Here is a 20,418-nt window from a genome sequence, read left to right as displayed (position 1 = left end):
CGAGCCAGTCTACACTCAGACAGATATCAAATGAACGAGCTTCGAACAAGCTCTGTGGTCATAGCCACTTAGGCCAGCTCAGATCGCGTGTAAGAGGGTGTCACGCGACCTCACGTAACATTCGCCAGCCCATTGCTGATTCCCAACCATATTGACCTGGCTGATATCAATCGATCGGGCTTCGAAGGAGGTCTGTGATAGTCAGACCACGTGATAAATAATGTCACGTGATCTTGCGTAACATTCGGAAGCCAACAGGTGAGTCACATACACACTGACATAGATATCAAAGGACCGGGAATCGAAGAAGCTATGCGATCGTACACATGTAGCGAGCGTCAAACCACGTGGTAAAGGATGTCCCGTGGTCTCAGGCATCTTTCGCTAGTCCACGCACATTTTCAAACCATACTGACATGAATATAAAACGATCGGCTTCGAAGAAGCTCTGCGGTGGCACGCACGCCGCACACTTCACCCCACGTGAAAAGAGTCACGTGACATCAAGTAACTTTCGCCAGGCTCAAGGGTCATTCCCAGCCATACTGACATAGATATCCAACGAACGCAAATCGAACAAGCTATGCGATGGTACATACGTAACGAACGTCAAACGACTTGGTAAAGGCTGTCCCGTGACCTCACGTATATCTCGCTAGCCCGTGCGTGATTCCGAACCATTTTGACATGAATGTTCAACGAACGCGCTTCAAAGAAGCTCAGCGATGGCGCGCACGCCGCGTACTTCACACCACGTGAAAAGAGTCACATGACATCACGCAACTTTTACCAGTCCATGGGTAATTCTCAACATGCAGACATGGATATCAAACGAACGGGCTTCGAAAGCTTTGCAATGGTACACACATTGCGAATGTCAAACCACGTGGGAAAGGCTGTCACGTGACCTCACATATCTTTCGCTAGCCCATGCATGATTCTGAACCATATTGACATGGATATCAAAGGAACGGGCCTCGAAGACGCTCTGCGATGGCACGCACGTCGACTACAAACACCATGAAAAAGAGTCACGTGACATCACGTGACTCTCTTCCAGCTCTCATGGGTCATTCCAAACCATACTGACATGGATATCAAACGAACGGGAATCAGAAAAGCTATGTGATGGTACACACATAGCGAACGTCAAACCACGTGGGAAAATCTGTCACGTGACCTCACTTATCTTTCGCTCGCCCATGCATGTTTCCCAACCATATTGACATGGCTGCTAAACGAACGTATTTTGAAGAATCTATGCGATGGTACGCACGTAGCGTGCTTCAAACCACGTGTAAAAAGTCGCGTGACATCACGTAACTTTCTTCCCGCTTTCATGGGTCACTCCCAACCATACTGCCCTGCATATCAAACGAACGGGAATCGCAAAAGCTATGGATAGTACACACGTAACGAGCGTCAAACCAGGTGGGAAATGTTGTCACGTGACCTCACGTATCTTTCGCTGGTTCATGCATGATTCCCAACCATATTGACATGTATATCAAACGAACGGGCTTCGAAGAAGCTCTGCGATGGTACCCACGTCGAGTACTTCAAATCACGTAGGAGAGGGTGTCACGCGACCTGACGTTACTTTCGCCAGGCTCTCATGGGTCGTTCCCAACCATACTGACATTTATATCAAAAGAACGGGCTTCGAAGAACCTCTGCGATGATACGGACGTCGCGTACTTCAAATCAAGTGGGAAAGTGTGTCACGTGACCTCACGTATCTTTCGCCAACCCATGCGTAATTCCCAACCCTACTTACATGTACGTACATCAAACCAACGGCCTTTGAAGAAGCTATGCGATGGTACGCACATATGGTCTGTTAAACCATGTGGTAAAGGGTGTCAAATGATGTCACCTTCGCCAGGCTCATGGGCCATTCCTAACCATACTGACATGGATAGCAAATGAACGGGCTTCGAAGAAGCTCTGGGATGGTACGTACGTCGCCTACTTCACACGACGTGTAAAATAGTCACGTAACATCACGTAATTTTCGCAAGCCCATTGGTAATTCCCAACTATGCCAACATGAATATCAAACGAACGGGAATCGCAAAAGCTAGGCGGCGATACCTCTTATATCCTCAGTTTGGCTTCGGATTGTTTTGATGGCTAGCGCCAGGCCGCGACCAACCTTGTAATGTGCCGTGTTCCCCTTTACACCTGCTGAAATAAACATCAGTCTATATTAAAAAATTATGGGGTTTTACGTGCCAAAACAACAATCTGATTATGAGGCACGCCGTAGTGGGGGACGACGGAAATTTGGACCACCTGGCGTTCTTTAACGTGCACCTAAATCTTAGTCTACGTTTGGTCCCCGTGCAGGGAAGTCCTCTCCTTTACTGCGGCGCTCCGCGCCCTCGGCCGTTGGCCTACTCCATATGCCACGCGTTCCGGCCGCCCCATCGAGACAACTACAACTAACGCCGTCTCACGGAAACAATGTAGTACGCACGTCCTGTACTTCATCATCATCATCATCATCATCATCATCATCATCATCATCATCATCATCATCATCATCATCATCATCAGCCTATATTTTATGTCCACTGCAGGACGAAAGCCTCTCCCTGCGATCTCCAATTACCCCTGTCTTGCGCTAGCGTATTCCAACTTGCGCCTGCAAATTTCCTAACTTCGTCAACCCATCTGGTTTTCTGCCGACCTCGACTGCGCTTCCCTTCTCTTGGTATCCATTCTGTAACCCTAATGGTCCACCGGTTATCCATCCTACGCATTACATGGCCTGCCCAGCTTCATTTCTTGCGCTTAATGTCAACTAGAATATCGGCTATCCCTGTTTGTTCTCTGATCCACACCGCTCTCTTTTTGTGTCTTAACGTTAGTCCTAAGATTTTTCGTTCCATCGCTCTTTGTGCTGTCTTTAACTTGTTCTCGAGCTTCTTTGCTAACCTCCAAGTTTCTGCCCCATATGTTAGCACCGGTAGAATGCAATGATTGTACACTTTTCTTTTCAGCGACAGTGGTAAGCTCCCAGTCAGAATTTGGCAATGCCTGCCGTATGGACTCCAACCCAATTTTATTCTTCTGTAAATTTCTTTCTCGTGATCAGGGTCCCCTGTGAGTAATTGACCTACATAAACGTACTCCTTTACAGGCTCTAGAGGCTGATTGGCGATCCTGAATTCTTGTTCCCTTGCCAGGCTATTGAACATTATCTTTGTCTTCTGCATATCGATCTTCAACCCAATTCTTACACTTTCTCGATTTAGGTCCTCAATCATTTGCTGTAATTCGTCTCCATTGTTGCTGAATAGGGCAATGTCATCTGCAAACCGAAGGTTGCTGAGATATTCGCCGTTGATCCTCACTCCTAAGCCTTCGCAGTCTAAGAGCTTGAATACTTCTAAGCATGCAGTGAATAGCATTGGAGAAATTGTGTCTCCTTGCCTGACCCCTTTCTTGATAGGTAACTTTCTACTTTTCTTGTGGAGAATCAAGGTAGCTGTGGAATCCTTGTCGATGTTTGCTAAGATATTCACGTATGCCTCCTGTACTCCTTGATTACGCAATGCATCTATGACTGCTGGTATCTCTACTGAATCAAATGCTTTTCATAATCTATGAAAGCCATATAGAGAGGTTGATTGTACTCCGCAGATTTCTCGATTACTTGATTGATGACATGGATATGATCCATCGTAGAATATCCCTTCCTTAATCCAACCTGTTCTCTTGGTTGGCTGAAGTCAAGTGTTGCCCTGATTTTATTGGAAATTATCTTGGGGAATATTTTATACAATACTGAAAGCAAGCTAATGGGTCTATAATTCTTCAATTATTTAGCGTCTCCCTTCTTATGGATTAGTATAATGTTGGCGTTCTTCCAGCTCTCTGGTACACTTGAAGTTGTGAGGCATTGTGTATAAAGGTCCGCAAGCTTTTCAAGCATGATATCTCTTCCATCTTTGATTAAATCTACTGTTATTCCATCTTCTCCAGCAGCTTTTCCCCTGGTCATGTCTTTCAAGGCTCTTCTAATTTCATCGCTAGTTATAGAAGGAGCCTCTGTATATGCTGTTCTTCACTACTTCGAATTAAAGTAGCTTGGCTGCTCTGGGAACTGTACAGTTCAGTATAGAATTCTTCCGCTGCTTTTACTATGCCATCGAAATTGCTGATAATATTTCCATGCTTATCTTTCAGTGCATACATCTTGCCTTGTCCTATGCCAAGCTTTCTTCTTACTGATTTAATGCTGCTTCCATATTTTACGGCTTCCTCGATCTTTCCCACGTTATAATTTCGAATATTCTTTACTTTATTCTTGTTGATCAGTTTTGACAGTTCAGCGAATTCTATCTGATCTCTTGAGTTGGACATTTTCATGTACTGTTGTTTCTTTATTAGGGCCTTTGTTTCTTGGGAGAGCTTACCTACTGGTTGCCTTGGTGCCTTACCTCCCACTTCAATTGCTGCTTCTGTGATCAACCTAGTTACAGTTTGATTCATTACCTCTATGTTGTCGTTATCTTCCTTTTCTAGAGCTGCATATTTGTTTGCGAGCACCAGCCTGAATTGGTCTGGTTTTACCCTTACTGCCTGTTTCCGGTCGACTAATTTCACTCTTTCTCTCTTTAAATTGAGAGAAATCCTAGACCTCACTAACCTATGGTCACTGCACTTTACCTTGCCTAACACTTCTACATCCTGCACTATGCTTGGATCGGCACAGAGTATGAAATCTATTTCATTCCTTGTTTCTCCATTAGGGCTTTTCCAGGTCCACTTCCTGTTGCTGCGCTTCCTGTAGAAGGTATTCATTATTCAGAGCCTATTCCTTTCCGCGAATTCTACTAACATCTCTCCTCTTGCATTCCTAGAATCGATGCCGTAGTTGCCAATTGCTTGCTCACCATCCTGCTTTTTTCCCAATTTCGCCCACGACTACAATATACTGAGTTTGTACCTTTCTTATTGCTAATTCAACATCTTCATAAAACTGTTCTATTTATTCATCATCGTGGCTAGAGGTTGGGGCGTAGGCTTGTACTACCTTCATTTTGTGCCTTGTATTCAGGTTTATTACGACGACTGCTACCCTCTCATTAATGCTGCAGAATTCATCAATGTTGCCTGCTATATTGTTATGGACTAGAAATCCTACCCCGGATTCTCTCTTATCTGGAAGACCTCTGCAGCAGAGGACGTGGCCGTTGGTCAGCACTGTGCAAGCCTCACCAGTTCTTCTAACCTCACTAAGGCCAATAATATCCCAGGCAATGCCTGATAATTCTTTAAATGGTCCTGCTAAGCTAGCCTCACTCGTGAGGGTGCGCGTGTTGAACGTTGCCAGGTTCAGTTTCCATTGGCGGCCTGTCCGGAACCAGAGATTCTTAGCACCCTCTGCCACGTAGCAGGTCTGACCGCGGCCTTGGTCAGGTGCTCCACAGCCACTGGGGACTGAGGGCCATGGGTTAATTGTCGGAGTCATGAGGGATGTAGTGGCCGAATACTGCACCAGGGAGGCCAATTCCTGTTCTGGTGAGGGAGTGACTTTGATGAAGCTTAGTGGACCTTCCTAGTTTGGTTGCACCTGAACTAGTATAGCCCCACTAGCTCTCAGCAATATATTTTTTTTCTTGCTGGTGTCAGGCACCAGTCCATGCCTGAAAATGTGGTTGGCTGGAGTAGGATTCGAACTTACGACCTTCAGATTTGAAGCCGGGTATTCTACCTCTGCTCCACGCCACCACTCCTGCACTTCAAACCACGTCAAAAAGAGACACGTGACAGCACGTAACTTTCGCCAGGATCTCGTGGGTCATTCTCAGCCATACTAACATAGATATCAAACTAATGGGCTTTAATAAAGCTTTGCGCTTGTGCCCACAAAAAGCCCGTCATACCACGTAAAAAGCAGTGTCAAGTGACTTCAAAAATTTCAACAGTCAGTGGGTGATTCACGAACATACTAAAATGCACATTGTTGCGTCCAAGCGCGTAAAAGGAACGTGGGGATCAAGAAAAAGGAAGAGGACAACGACAACTGTGCAGCGGCCATTCCTGCTGTTCGTAGCCTGGTGTTGCACGCCTAAATAAACCCCTTTTCCCAGTGCTCGTAACAAATTGGCGGAAGTGCTGGGTAACTCCTCATAAACACGGAGCCTACGCTGCTACAACTTCGCCGATGCCGTCGGCTTGCCGGACTTCCACCGTTATCACCTGACATGCCTGAAGGCGCCTGCCACCAGGTTTCCGAAGGCTCTGACGCGGCTCCAAGGCCAGCACCGGCTTTTCCGTGGTGGTACTACCGGGTGCCACTCACTTTCGGAGGAAAAGCCGGAGAAGATGTCGACGAATGGCTCACGAACTACCGAAGGGGGAGCCGTTCTAACGGTTGGAACTGGGCCGCACAATTCTGTAATGTTATGTTTTTCCTTGCCGACACAGCGCTCGTCTGGTATGAGAATCACGAAGACATGCTCACTTCAGGGGAGCTTTTAGTCCAGGATCTCAGAGCATGTTTTGGAGACTCCAGTGCAAAAAAGAAACACGCTGAACCGACACTTTCGCAAAGGGCTCAGGGTCCCGGCGATACCTTTACGACTTATATTGGAGAAGTGCTGAAACTGTGTAAAATGGTCATCTCTCAAATGTCCGAAGATGAAAAGCTGGACATTTATTGAAAGGAGTAACCGAAGACGTCTATAATGTTTTGATGGGCAAAGAAAGCTTGAATTCCGTGTCTGACGTCATTCGCCACCGCAGGACATTTGAGACGCTGAATATGAGATGGATAATACCGAAGTTCGGTCGCTTGGCGAATGTCACAACGGTGGCAAGCGTAGACGCGAGCTTGTGTGTTGACCTTCCATCAACAGTACGGCAGATCGTTCGCGAAGAGTTGCTCCATCGAGAAGAGATGTGCCGTCACACGCCCGGCATCACTGGTGCGTACTCTACGCACGAGATGAGAAACAGCAGGCTACGAAAAGCAGGAATAGCCGCTGCACAGTCTTCGTTCCCTTCTACCCTTCTTTTCTTGATCTCCGCGTCCCTTTCACGTGCTTGGACGCAACAATATTAAACGAACGGGAATCGAGCAGCCACTGTGACGGTTTCCACGTAAAACGGCAGAAACCTAAAAGAAAAACGTGTCACATGACTTCACGTAACTCTGCATCGAACGTGACTGACTGCTGAACCGATTGACATGGATATCACTGCGCAAGGAATTTACATTGAAAGGAAGCGGTACTCACAGAAGAACTCAATCGGTAAAGCATGACATGATGTTTTAAGTTTCCTCGCACACGCACAGGAAGACTGAAAGACGTGCGAATTCTGGTTTCGGTAGTTTCTCTTCACACGTTAACGATGCTATCGAATTGTTGATCTCGTTACTCGGAATGCTGTGCTGATTTGTGCGTAATTACTGCACACTGACTGAACTTGGAAAAAAAGTACTTTTCGCGTACTTTCTTTTTCTTTTTTGTTCAAATTGTTCCTTATCTGTTATGAAGGAACAACTGATCGCAATTTACACTATTATAATGATTAAATCTCTTGACTTCGCAAATTACGTATTTTCTGGAGATACGTGGCTAGGGAACTCGCCAAAAGAATGCTCACGCTATAAAACTAGTACTTCAAGACTCGGAAAGTTAGCAACTTTGAAAGGGTACTCCCGGCTTATTATGTCGTAAACCGCTGCTGCAGTTGAGCAGTTTTATTTCTGACCAAAAGATCGCTATCATGCTACAACCGCGTAAATACGCATGCTATTAAAAACGATGAAAAAAAAACATTTCTTTGAAATATTTTTATTTCTTAATTCTTTTCTTCTCGCTCTACATTAGTGCATTGTATAGAAGTTACATAGATGGCGGAGACAACAGCACCTAAAATTCCTGTACAGGACCCATCAGGAATGGAATGACCCATGAGAGCCTGGCAAAAGTTACGTGAGATCACGTGACTCTTTTTCACGGTGTTTGAAGTATTCGACGTGCGCACAAGCGCAGAGCTTCTTCGAAGCCCGTTTGTTTGATATGCAAGCCAATATGGTTCGGAATCATGCATGAACCAGCGAAAGATACGTGAGGTCACGTGACAGCCTTTCCCACCTGGTTTAACATTCTTTACGTGTGTACTATCGCATAGGTTTTGTGATTCCCGTTCGTTTGATGCACATGTCAGTATGGTTGGGAATGACCCATGAGAACCTGAAGAAAGTTATGTGATGTCACGTGACTCTTTTTCATGTGGTTTGAAGTACGCGACGTGTGTACGATCGCAGAGCTTCTTCGAAGCCCGTTCGTTTGATATCCATGTCAATATGGTTCGGAGTGACCCATGAGCCTGGCGAAAGTTACGTGATGTCACGTGACTCTTTTCACGTGGTGCAAAGTATTCGACGTGCGCACCATCGCAGAGCTTCTTCGAAGCCCGTTTGTTTGATATGCAAGCCAATATGGTTCGGAATCATGCATGGACCAGCGAAAGATACGTGAGGTCACGTGACAGCCTTTCCCACCTGGTTTGACATTCTTTACGTGTTTACTATCGCATAGCTTTTGCGATTCCCGTTCGTTTGATGCACATGTCAGTATGGTTGGGAATGACCCATGAGAACCTGAAGAAAGTTATGTGATGTCACGTGACTCTTTTTCATGTGGTTTGAAGTACGCGACGTGTGTACGATCGCAGAGCTTCTTCGAAGCCCGTTCGTTTGATATCCATGTCAATATGGTTCGGAGTGACCCATGAGCCTGGCGAAAGTTACGTGATGTCACGTGACTCTTATCACGTGGTGCGAAGTACGCGGCGTGCGCGCCATCGCAGAGCTTCTTCGAAGCTCGATCGTTTTATATTCATGTCAATATGATTCGGAATCATGCATGGGATAGCGAAAGATACGTGAGGTCACGTGACAGCCTTTCCCATCTTGTTTGATGTTCATTACGTGTGTACTATCGCAGAGCTTCTTCGAAACCCGTTCGTTTGATATCCATGTCAATATGGTGCGGAGTGACCCATGAGCCTGGGGAAAGTTACGTGATGTCACGTGACTCTTTTCACGTGGTGCGAAGTACGCTGCGTGCGCGCCATCGCATTGCTTCTTCGATTCCCGTTCGTTTGATATCCATGTCAATGTCTATGTGAATCACCTGTTGACTTCCGAATGTTACGCTAGATCACGTGACATTCTTTACCACGTGGACTGACGTCCCCTTCGTGGGTACTCTCAAGAGCTCCTTCAAAGCACGATCGATTGATATCGGCCAGGTCAATATGGTTGGGAATCAGCAATGGGTTGGCGAATGTTACGTGAGGTCGCGTGACACCCTCTTACACACGATCTGAGCTGGCCTAAGTGGCTATGACCACAGAGCTTGTTCGAAGCTCGTTCATTTGATATCTATGTCAGCAGGGCTTGTAGAAAACGAATTTATGAGATGTCACGTGACGTGTTTTGCCGCCTGTTCTTATCAGCTTTATAAATCAAGGGTTCGTTGCTGGATGCCCGTTTATTTCAATGCATGTCAGCAAAGCCTTCCCTGCTTATGGCATTAATATAATGCACCTACCAGTACGTTATTTCAATGATTTATTGCACGGAAAAGGCATTTTTGTTATCACATGACAACGCTCTTCAAGAACTATCTTCAGTTATGTTTGGTATACGCAGAATTACATTTCATAGTTTATTTTCAACTTCCTATAACACCCCTGCAAGTTGATCTTTACTTTGGATTAATTTCATTGGCGTGAGGATTAAAATACGTGGCGCATACATGAAATATTTGGCTCTGGGATTAAATGTGTGGCGCATGGATTAAATTTACTGGAGCTTAGACTAAATAGCTGGCGCTTGGAATAACTTGAGCGGGAAAACCTGTAGGATGTTGCACAAGATGACGCCAAAAGAGGAAAAAGAAACCATCGGCATTGCTCATCATCCAAAAGAAGGATTGTGCAAATTTGGCTTGATGTTTACTGCACATGGCTCCTCAGCAGGAACGCTAATATGGGTGCGCGCAACGCTCATGGTATCAGTGGTAGCCAAAACATTGCCGTGGCTTTTGTAGAGCGGAGCATGACGGTGCCTCCGCCTGGTTTCGTCGCTTATGGTGTTATATTAACGCCCTTTGTGTTTCTGGATGCCTTATAATCTTGGAGGAAAGACCAAAACTAGGAGGGAGCATGACGTCGAGCAGCTAGCCTCGACAAGCCAACCTCCACTGACGCCGCCTCATCGAATAAGGAACGAGCTTTGAGAAGGGAAACTGTGCCTTCCACAGTGGTACGAAAGTAAGCAGCGGAAGCACATTGAACTTATCGCGGAAATGGACAGACGGTGTGACTCGCAGAGGAAGCGGAAACAACTTTTTTTCTTTTTTCTTGACAGCGGGCGACATGGCGGGCGCCTCGCAGTTGGCTGCCGCGACCTCGCCCAGACGTATCGCGCGCTGATAGCGTTTATTTGGCGGTTTGTGCCACGTTCGCTTTTAGCGAGATTCGTCTCTTATCTGGCCAGGTGACCCATAGGTCTCGAATGGTGCTAAAGACACAATATTTATACCATCACCTCATTTAATGGCAGCATAAAAGCAGCAGCAAGTTTGCGGTGCTCATTCCACCTGGAACTTCGTAGCTTTCATTACAGCATGTGGCGAGCCGGTAACACATTCTTTGGAATGAATCACAAGCTGAAATCGTGAAGTAAATTCCGACACTTTTTGGGGATGCAGCTTAATCGGATGCCGCTTAAGAATTACAGCTTAATGTGATATCTTTTCAATGCCATTCATGCTAAATTCGACAATGCATACTATGAAGCTAAATGTTGTAGGATCCGTAGCTCTTCTTGAGTGCATGTAAAAACCATGTTTAATAAAACTAATGTTAATGATCACACATGATTCTGTCCTAATTCTGTGGCTAGCTGATCGACTGACCCCTGCAGATAGTATTAAATACTCGTTGAACATGTGGCTCAACTGTAATAGATTTGACCATGATAGAAGCTTGTACAAGTTGGTTCAATATTAGCAATGGCAAAATATCACGACAGGAGTAGAATAATAAAGAAAACACGTAAGGCACATACAAGCGCTGTGTGTCTTACACTTTCCTTTCGGTCACGTCTGTCGCCCTGGTTTAGCATTTCTGAAGGTTCAGTAGAAAACCCCCTAGTGCGCATTTTTTTGTGGCCTCACTAACTATTCAACTGGCTTGTTTTACACAACTGTACCTTTCTATTTAAGCACCTGCCAAGGTAATTTCCTGCAATAGGTATTGTTCATCCCACCCCAGATTCTGGAACATCGCTTAAAGAGCCCTGTGTTGGGGCAGTTTCCCATCTAATCACGACGCATTTGCTGTTAAAAGAAAGAGAATAATGGTGATACGTAAACAAGTGAGAATGCAAAATGGTTTGTTGAGTCTCATTTAGCAACCATTTATGAATTTATAACTGTTAGCCAGTACATCACCATGATGGTGTGGGTACCGTAACGTCTTCATATAATAAAAGTCTAGTTATACGTAAATGCTTGTTTAAAAATGTGGCTACTTAAAATTTGGTTGTCGGACTTCATCTAGTTTCTGCATGTTAGAGCTTTTTGTGTGCGCATGTGATACGAATCAAGATTTGGTTGAAAGACAGCACTACCTACATTTGTTGTTTCTTCTGCATGCTTCTGCACTTCCACTTGCCAACGTGCATCATCAGTTCCACCTCTACTGAATGCCTGTGGTGTCGAAAGTCTAAACTGTGAATAATAATCTGCGTAGTGCCATGCAGCAAGTGCTGGCAGACAGAAAATGGGTGTGATGGATACACGCGTTGGCAAATGTTATGGTTTTGCATTTAATTCCTCAGCATGTTCCTACAGAAGAGGGCGGTAGTAATGAAACAAAAGTTCACTGTTTATTGTACATGACACTTACGCACCGTAACTTAGGCGTCACGTACAGTAAACCGTGAAATTCAGAGTGTTTCTATAGGTATTCTTGAATACATCATTTTTCTTTCTTGGGTAATGCGTTAATTCACATACAATGTTGTCAGTAGTTTTCACTATCTTTTTTCGCTATGAAGGGTTACTAATGTTCTTGCCTAGCTACTAAAGGTTCATCTGTTGTTCTTTCAGTCTTGACCAGTGATTTATTTCATTACTTAAAGTGCACAAGAAACGTCGTAGGGCAATGCTATCACAAGAAACGTGAAAGCATACTATGCACCAGCCTAGTATACTCATTTTATGTAACTAGAGATTCACAGATAAGCAGTCTCAAGCAGCAACGAGTTCATCACAGTGATGGGTACTAACGCGTGATAAGCTATACTATTCCGTAAAGTTGTGCTACCTTATGGTGAAATAACTGGCCCAACACGAAAAGTTAAATAACCCGTAATTTCACTCCATTTTGTCAAATGCAGTTTGATCTTCATGTTTCATTTGCATACACTGTGCTACTTACTGTGCACTATGTTGCACACAAAAGCTGAGCTTTTTCTGTTAACTCAGAATTGCAAAAAAAGTTAGGCAAAACTTCACACATATTTCAAACTGAACATTCCGACCACTAAATAGAAATAAGTACTTATAGCTTTAAGTATCAACAGCTCAGCTGACAAGCGTGAAAGATAATCCACCCTCAAGGTGCTCGTCAAGCATCTTTAAATAAAAGGGAAACGTTGCAGGCCTTGGCGGCGCAGCCGGAGTAAAGATGGTGACCCTGCGGTCACAGCCGAGCTTTCTTTCATGCTTGCACTAGGTAGCTTTACATCACGGTGTAAGAAGATAGGTGCGCGACGGCGCGCTGGGGCGAGAGAGCGGCCACTTCGTGTGACCGGAAGTGAGCACCGCCGCTAGGGGCAGCACGTGTTCAGGAGGCCTTACAGCAGCGGCACAAGAGTGAATAATTTATGACCTCCGTCAGCATTGAAACACCCATACCTAAACATGTGCAAATTTTCGTTATTCAGACGCCAAATCCTGAGCAGGTAGAAGGTTTCATGCCACTTACTGTCAAAATACCGTTATTTCCAACACGAGAGAGACGCGTCATCTGCTCGAGCAGACGGCGCGCTGCGCTTGCCGCTGCTCGCCGCATCGGAGTCAATCGGAATGTCGGCAGAAATATAAAGGGACGTTCCTCCAACCAAATAGAGTCGTTTTAAGCAGGCTAACGACATATATGCATCGAAATAGAGCACCTCTGCCACGCGTGCCCATAAAAGCGCCAGCAAAGCGAGCGAAAAAGTGGCCCCCAGAACAGGTGCTGCCCCTTGCGGCAGCGGCGTTCGTAGAGTCACACTAAATGGCCGCGCCTCGCACCGCCGTCGGATCACCTATCTTCTTCCACCGTGCTTTACCTTTATCACGCCCTCCTTAAGATTGTGCTTGAAAGAGAAGCAAAGTACGTATCAGAAATACAAAGAACATAAGTATTCAAAGGCAAACCCGCTAACATCACACACAATACCCAAAATGATAAGAATTTTGACCGACAAGTGCGCAACGCATGAAAAAGTACCTTGCTTGGATTCGTGTACTTGCTGCAACCCCTTTCGTGGAAAATTATTTCTCGCTGGTCTCGATAAAATTTCAGCTTTGCATACGCGTGATGTTCGTTGCTAACTTGCAAATTGCCAGGATTCAAAGGTACTCGATTACTGAAAGAAAATAGCAGAGGCCTCCATCTGACAGAATTGTAATCAGTACTAAAATCACCAGAGTATTTGTCTGATGCTGCGAAAATTCTACTCTACTGCAAAAATACGTTTCCGCGGCTGCCCTTTCGAGAATAAACAATCGAAAGTGAAAAGCAAGCTAGGTTATGTGGCAGTAACTTATATATTGTGTTATAAATGTGTGTCACCATGCACAGCAGAAATTTTAGGGTTTCCGGTAGTTTTTGGTTTATTTCACTGAGGTTTGTTTCACCCGGCCGCCTTTCTCCCCGGGGATTCCACGTGCGCGGTGGCTCTCCGGAACGAATAAGCCCACAAGGTTTCCGGATCACTCAAGGAAATGTTTGGTTTGTGTTAACTTTTCATAATGCTTTTGCTAGGCGACAGCGCCCGGATCAAGTCATCTTGCACTCTTTCGTCCCATTGCTTGCAACAGATGCTTGTATTTACTTTACATTGCTTCGACACAACAATAGTAGTGACAAGCCTATGCGCTGTATTTGCGATGCATGTTTGGTTTCTTGGCTCATTAGGCTTAACCAGAGCGGTTGTATTAGCTGGACATGACCTCCGAGAAGTTACGCGTTCGTGGCAAGCCAGGTGCGCTGCCAGATCTCTGAGCCATACATTCCGAATGTTTGCTTGCATGACATGTGACGCGCAAACTCTTGGCGTTTGAAGGTAGGCGACTAGAAGCTACCGCTTGATTTTTAACTCGGCTTCAATATTGTCACGTGACGCTCCCTCTCAGGTTTTTCTTCCTCTATGCATCTAATCCTCCACGCGCGGGCCACGCACGCGTCCTCGATAGCACGACAGCACGACAACGGCGACGGCACAAATGCGCCTCGAGCGTCCATATAAATATCATCGCGATAAAAACCCGTTGTGGATGCCTATTATTCGGTGTTTGAGTGTATGACTGTTTATTAAGGTAGCAGCTTTGGAGAAACTCTTTTATTGTTTTTCCGGGTGAGCTGTTTCAACCAGCTGAATGCGCCGTACTCGTAGTTTGTAAAACAGCAGGAATATTCTAATAGACACAATGGTTTATAGATTTTTTTCAGAATGTACAAATACCTCCAAATGTTTATGGTGACCAACAATTTGCTCGCAACTTGGAACGGGCTTTCTGGCTGTGATAAAGAATATCGTTCATATTGGATGTGGGGCTCTCAGTGTATAGAGCCTTATATTCTTCGGGCATCTTTTATATAAGAATTCGTAGTAGAAATTGTTCGCTAAAGGCAGCGCTTTCCCGTAGCATCCACGCCTATATCCGGGTAGTGGTCGTTGCGAACACTTTGTGTTCAATCCCTCATTTCTTCGCTTTAAGAGCTGCTGCTTCACTTTGATTCCTTCAAAAATGTCATAACACTCTTCTGAAGATAACGGTGTGACATTTTCTGATACGAATCTGGAGTGGAGTTTTAAACGGCTACATCTGTCGCAAGAACGTCTCACACTGCAATTCAGTATTAACAATGAAATTGTGTATGTCTTTACTGCAAACAAAATTCCATTTTCAGTTCTGTTTTGACAATAAAATAAAACAACAGAATAGTTCTTGCAATAGCAGCTCTTGCAGCAGTGACTGGAGTTGCTCTGAGTAAGCACGTTCTAGCTATAACTCACAAGCACAATTGACAAGCCAGACTATGTGCTGAATATGGGCTGAATATGTGTAAATATGAACAGAACCGAGAACTTGTGATTGTCTTGCGTTCCGACCATTACCGTCATCATTGCTGTTTTGTATTGTTTTATTGCGATAGCAATTATATGGGCACTTCAAGCGGATTTCTGCAGTCGCCGTCGCCGTGAGGTTCCTTATAAAGTCCAAGGGCGATAAAATCGTCGCCGCACGTCGTATGCGCGATTGAAAGCGCGCGGGGGACGCGCGCTATCACGGAGAGCGAACGCACGGTGGAAAGCAAACGCGACTTCCGTTGCGCGAGAGGCCGTGGGGGTATGAGAGGGAGGGAGGGGGGCGACACTGTGCTGCGGCACCAAATGTGTATCTTGCAACCGGGCGCAAGGGGAACTGGCCACTGAATCTCCCACGCGAAAGCAGAAAAGCGGGAAGGCAGCGCAGGAGGGAGGGGGGGGGGGCAGCTTCTACTCTGCCAAGAACAGGACTTGTACTTTGCGCCGGTGCGGGCTGTCGCGCGCTCCCTATCTTGAAAGCGATCTCCACACGGGTCTGACCTTTGCATGCGCTGTGCATTCGCCGCTCAGTTTCCGTTGAAGCGATAGACCGCACGAACCTTCGCTCGCTGCGACGGCTGCGCTTGCTGCCAGCGTTTTGACAGTGGTTGCCTGCTGTCATCGAGTGTGATCTATTCATGTTTGCTTGTGCGCGCTGACACCACGCTTGTTAATTCAGTTAGTAAGCGAATGTGTCCAAGTTTATGCAGCCGATAAAGCTACAATCCCTACTTCGAATAGCTCTCTACTAATTTGCTATCGCAATTGATGCTCCGCCTTTCGGGCGAAACTCCGACATTTCTGTTAGACAAAATGTTACAAATTCGAGTGCAAAATTGAGGGTAGGCGCGTTAGAGCGATGATATGTTTTGAAAATTACTGATTTAGATTGTAAGAGCCAATGACAATGCCATTGACAAGATAACACATGCCCACAGAAAACATAACTTGTGCTTCTGCTTCATTCCCATCATTACCGGTGTTGTCCTGCTTTCGTTAGACCAAATGTTAGAAATTCAAGTGTAAATCCGAGGCTAGCCCCCGTCAGAGTGATGGTACATTGTGAAATTGAATAATTTAGATTGCGAGAGCCAAAACTCCGGAGTAATCTGTGCTTGCCTGCATCAATTTCAGAATTTCGCCGAGACAAACTGAAATTAAGTGCTCATGAAGCACAGATATAGGACGCAGTCCCACATACTTTGTCGCCGACAGTAGCGAACATCTCAATGCAGTCGTGTCCGAATATCTTTGATCCCTGATACTGCAATTTGAGATCTAAATTTAAAGAAAACTGTGACTCACCCCGTGTGCACCAGCCACACACCCACATAAAAGAAATGTTCTGTGGCTCTGCTTCTGGCCCAAATCAGTCTGCTCGGTCAAGCTCCTGATGATTCAGCATTGGCGAAAATCAGGCGTTACAATAAGTTGGGGCAGGGTATAAAAGCCTACCATTATGAACTCTGTGACTTCTGAGACACGAACGAAAGACGACGACAGACGGGCGTAGCGACTTAAAGCATGATATTTAGAACTGTCAGATTATGTGCCGAGTTGACAACGAAGTTTTAATTTTTTTTACAGTGTGTGCGATGCCAGCTGCACCTTCCATGACGTGGCTACAGCACACTAACCCGCTCGTATTTTTCAGACAATCTCCTTTCAAAATAGGCTTGCCACAGATAATTTGACAAACAGAAACTGAGTGATACATTTATTTAAACCATTAAGATAATGATGGGGAAGTAGACAAGAAGCCTTCCACGGGCTGGGAAGGGTCTACGTCTCCTGCAAAAAAAAAAGGCTTATGCGAGCATACATAACAACTACAATGTAGTAATTTATGCAGCAACAACGTAGAACTATTCTGTAGGAAGAGCAACAAAAGTTAGTCAAAAGCAAACAGAAATCACTGTCTTAAAGGACAGAATCATTGCATGAATTTAAAAGAGACGATGATTGATACGAAAGCATTTGTCGGCCATAATTCGTATGTATCTCCAGCTGCTCCAATCGCCAGCTGCTCGGGAATCGTATGTGTACGTTTTTTTTGCATTAACTCGAATAGCCTAACAAGAAAGGCACTTTGCTTTGGCTAAATATAAATCTTTAGGCAACAACTATATTGTACACATCTGTTATGGGTATTAGATGCCTCAAAAATTGAAGTTGACAATCGAACGCAACATAGCCAATATTGCGTGTAGCACGGTTTTGTTTTTTGTATAGTTTTTAGTGCAGGAAAAAGAAGTCGTGCCCCACCCCAGAAAACATTTGGTCCTCAGTAGTTGACACATTCTTCACCCTGTGTTTTCGACATTTCCCACATTTAATAAATTTCCTTATGTATCAGCCTTGACCAGACTCAGGTGTTACATTAGGTTGGGGCATGGGTATAAAGGTCTACTGTTATGAAACCGGCGGCCTCTGCGACATTTCTAAATATTACAACTCGCATCACACCAGCTGCAAACAGTTAAACCTTCGCTGTAAACTCGGCATGCAATCTGACAGTTCTAAATATCATGCTTTAAGTCACTGCGCATGTCTGTCGTCGTTCGTGCACTTTACGTGGTACTGCTACAGCAAGCTAACCCTCTAGTCCTTTTAAGAAAATCTTCTTAAAAAATGAAACTTGCCATGCATAAACTTGCCACGTTCTTCTGTCAATGTTAAAGACATACTACTAATTTAATTCTTGCTGGTTTTATTTCACCAAAGCGGTTAAAGAGAGTACGACAACGGTTCTCGTTCGGTGGTGTTGAAAGTCGATGGCTACGTGTGCGCGCCGTGGTCGGTATCAATTGTAAATGAAATAAAAGGCAGCAACGAAGCCAGGGTCGAAGCGCCGCATTTATACGAGTGAGGCATTGGTGAGAAACCACAGCTGGACTGGACGCTTGCGTCGTTGAGGAGCTATCACTCAGCCAGCAACACTCGGCGCTTACTGGTCCGGCTGAATATTTCAACCAACGGCTTGGGGTCTGTGAAGAGGTTGAATGGTCTGCATAATAATTTAGGTCAGAAACTTGGACACCCCGAACACTAAAGCACGAGCCTATCCCGTTCCAGCTGCAAGTAATTTCGCTGGGATGCAGTTACGGGACGTGAACCTATCGTTCTTCGTACGTCGTAGGAGGGTACCACCCCGATTTCCGCCGGAGAAGCGTCACACCAAGTGTTTTCGTTGGGTCAAAGTGGGCAAGAAAATTCGCTTTCTTCAGAAGGAGCTCCCATCGCAGAAATCCTGGTGTTCTCTCGGTTCAAACTCCCACTTGAAATCCGCGCGTAGACGCTCATACAAGGAACCCATCATTGTGGATGCGCTCGGAATAAACTTTTCATAATAGGTAACTAGACCCAAATACGGTTTCTTTTCCGGCACACTTAGAGGTGACGGTACTTCAGGGACGGCATCCAGGTTTTCTATCTTCCGTCGCAAGCCTCTCTCACTGATTCGGTGACGTAAAAAGTGCACCTCCTCATGCCGAAGCTTCAGTTTTGCAGCGCTGCTGGGATCCCGGGATCCTATAACTAGGATCCCAGAATTTCTTCCGTCTCCGTAGACCGAAAACTGAACCAATAACACCAGAAGGCGCGCGCCACGTGTGCCTCTGGGTTGCTTGCCGCACCACCAGATGGCGCTCGCATCCGCGGATCTGCGGCAGCGGTGGAGCCGGCGGTGCGGAGAGAAGAAAAAAAAAAAAAAAAACAAGAAAGCTTGCCTTCGCGCATAGCGTTCGCCGCAAGAGTTTCCCGGTAAAGATTATGGTTGCATAGGCTGCAGTTGCCGGGAAGCGGCAACTGTAAGCATACGAAGCGGGGAGTGACGTCACTACACTTTCATATGTAAAAGAAGAACCCGTCTAGCAATTGATTTCATTTTTGTTGTGATGGCGTTATGGAAAAGCCACGCATCGTGAGCAGCGTGAACACAATGAGCGGCGACGGGAACAGCAACGTCAATATGCACAGAGGCGTCGTGCTTAGGCTCGGCAAAAACCATTTCGAGGCTACGTCACAATGGTCTATCCGATCAGGTGGTAAAACAGCTTTGCTGGTAAACCACTTTCACCGCATGGATTGGAGCCCAACTTTTACGAGTTGCAGTTACAATCCACAATTTCGCAACCACCACAAGATTTCATGGAGGGCGTTTCTCCGCGATAATGATCTCGGCAAAGTAAGTTTGCACTCCCAAATGTTCTTGCAGGATTTTTTCTAAACGCTGCTGGAGAAGCGCTAGTGCAGAAGAAACCCCTAAAGAGAGACGGGTAAACCACTATAGGCCTTTCATGGTGTGCTGCGTCGTCATCATATAGTCTTCGTCATACAGTAATGGCCGACCCTGGCGAGCGGGTGCAATAGCAACGATGGCCGATCCCGGATACGCCGTATGTCACAGCTAGCCTAAGGTCACAGGTAGCCTAAAAAATTCAAATCACAGAATAACTACAGAGTGTAAGTGAAGCTGCCTTCAGCAATACGCTGTGTGGCTACATTGATTGAACGCTAGTCGCATCAGCGTCTGCAGTCACCGTGAAATGGGTTCTGCCGGAATTTTTGTTACACGCCTGCAAGTAATCCGCGAATGTAAACATATGTAAACTAAGTAGCGTAAAGCAAAACACATCAATTATGATTTTTTTTTCATTTCTTGTTCAAGTGCTTTGTTTTCAAGCGAAGCTTGTATTGGCTCACAAGTTTATGTGGCATTGTAGTGACACAAAAACTCACGTGTGGCGCATACCCGCATTGCATATGCGGGTATGAGCCAGGACATGCGGGTATGAGCCACGGACAAGAACGAAAGAAAGGAGGAAAGAAAGAAAGGAAGGAAGAAAGAAAGAGACGGTGCGGGGAAAGCTGCGCCGGCGCCAGATCACGTGACGCGCGCGAACATCAGGATCGTTTGGTGCGTCGCGGGGAGGGACAGGGAAGGAAAGGGGTTTGGCGCGCGCTCCCCCGGGCTTCCCTCGCCTCAGTTGAAGCCAAACGTCAGCATCGTCTTA

The 20,418-nt window shown here is 45.6% G+C and overlaps 1 protein-coding gene across 5 annotated transcripts in view; it reads right to left on the bottom strand.

The window, feature by feature from the left end:
- LOC119458265 (uncharacterized) overlaps positions 1–20,418 on the bottom strand; it is a 112,333-nt gene that overhangs the window by 75,754 nt on the left and 16,161 nt on the right. Inside the window, exon 1 of one of the 5 annotated variants that reach the window (XM_049670959.1) lies at positions 16,709–16,762. The exons of 1 other annotated variant lie outside the window; for it this stretch is intronic. The gene's annotated coding sequence lies outside the window, so the exon portion shown is untranslated. Of the gene's footprint in view, positions 1–6,213; positions 6,555–13,539; positions 13,642–16,708; positions 16,763–20,418 lie in introns of those variants that run through there. 3 more of the 5 variants (XM_049670958.1, XM_037720095.2, XM_049670957.1) reach the window with 3 other exon arrangements.

This window comes from Dermacentor silvarum, chromosome 7 (assembly GCF_013339745.2).
Source record: "Dermacentor silvarum isolate Dsil-2018 chromosome 7, BIME_Dsil_1.4, whole genome shotgun sequence".
Taxonomy (NCBI): Eukaryota; Metazoa; Arthropoda; class Arachnida; order Ixodida; family Ixodidae; genus Dermacentor; species Dermacentor silvarum.
The sequence above is the reverse complement of the archived record's forward strand: the minus strand, read 5'-3'. Positions and strand labels throughout refer to the sequence as shown.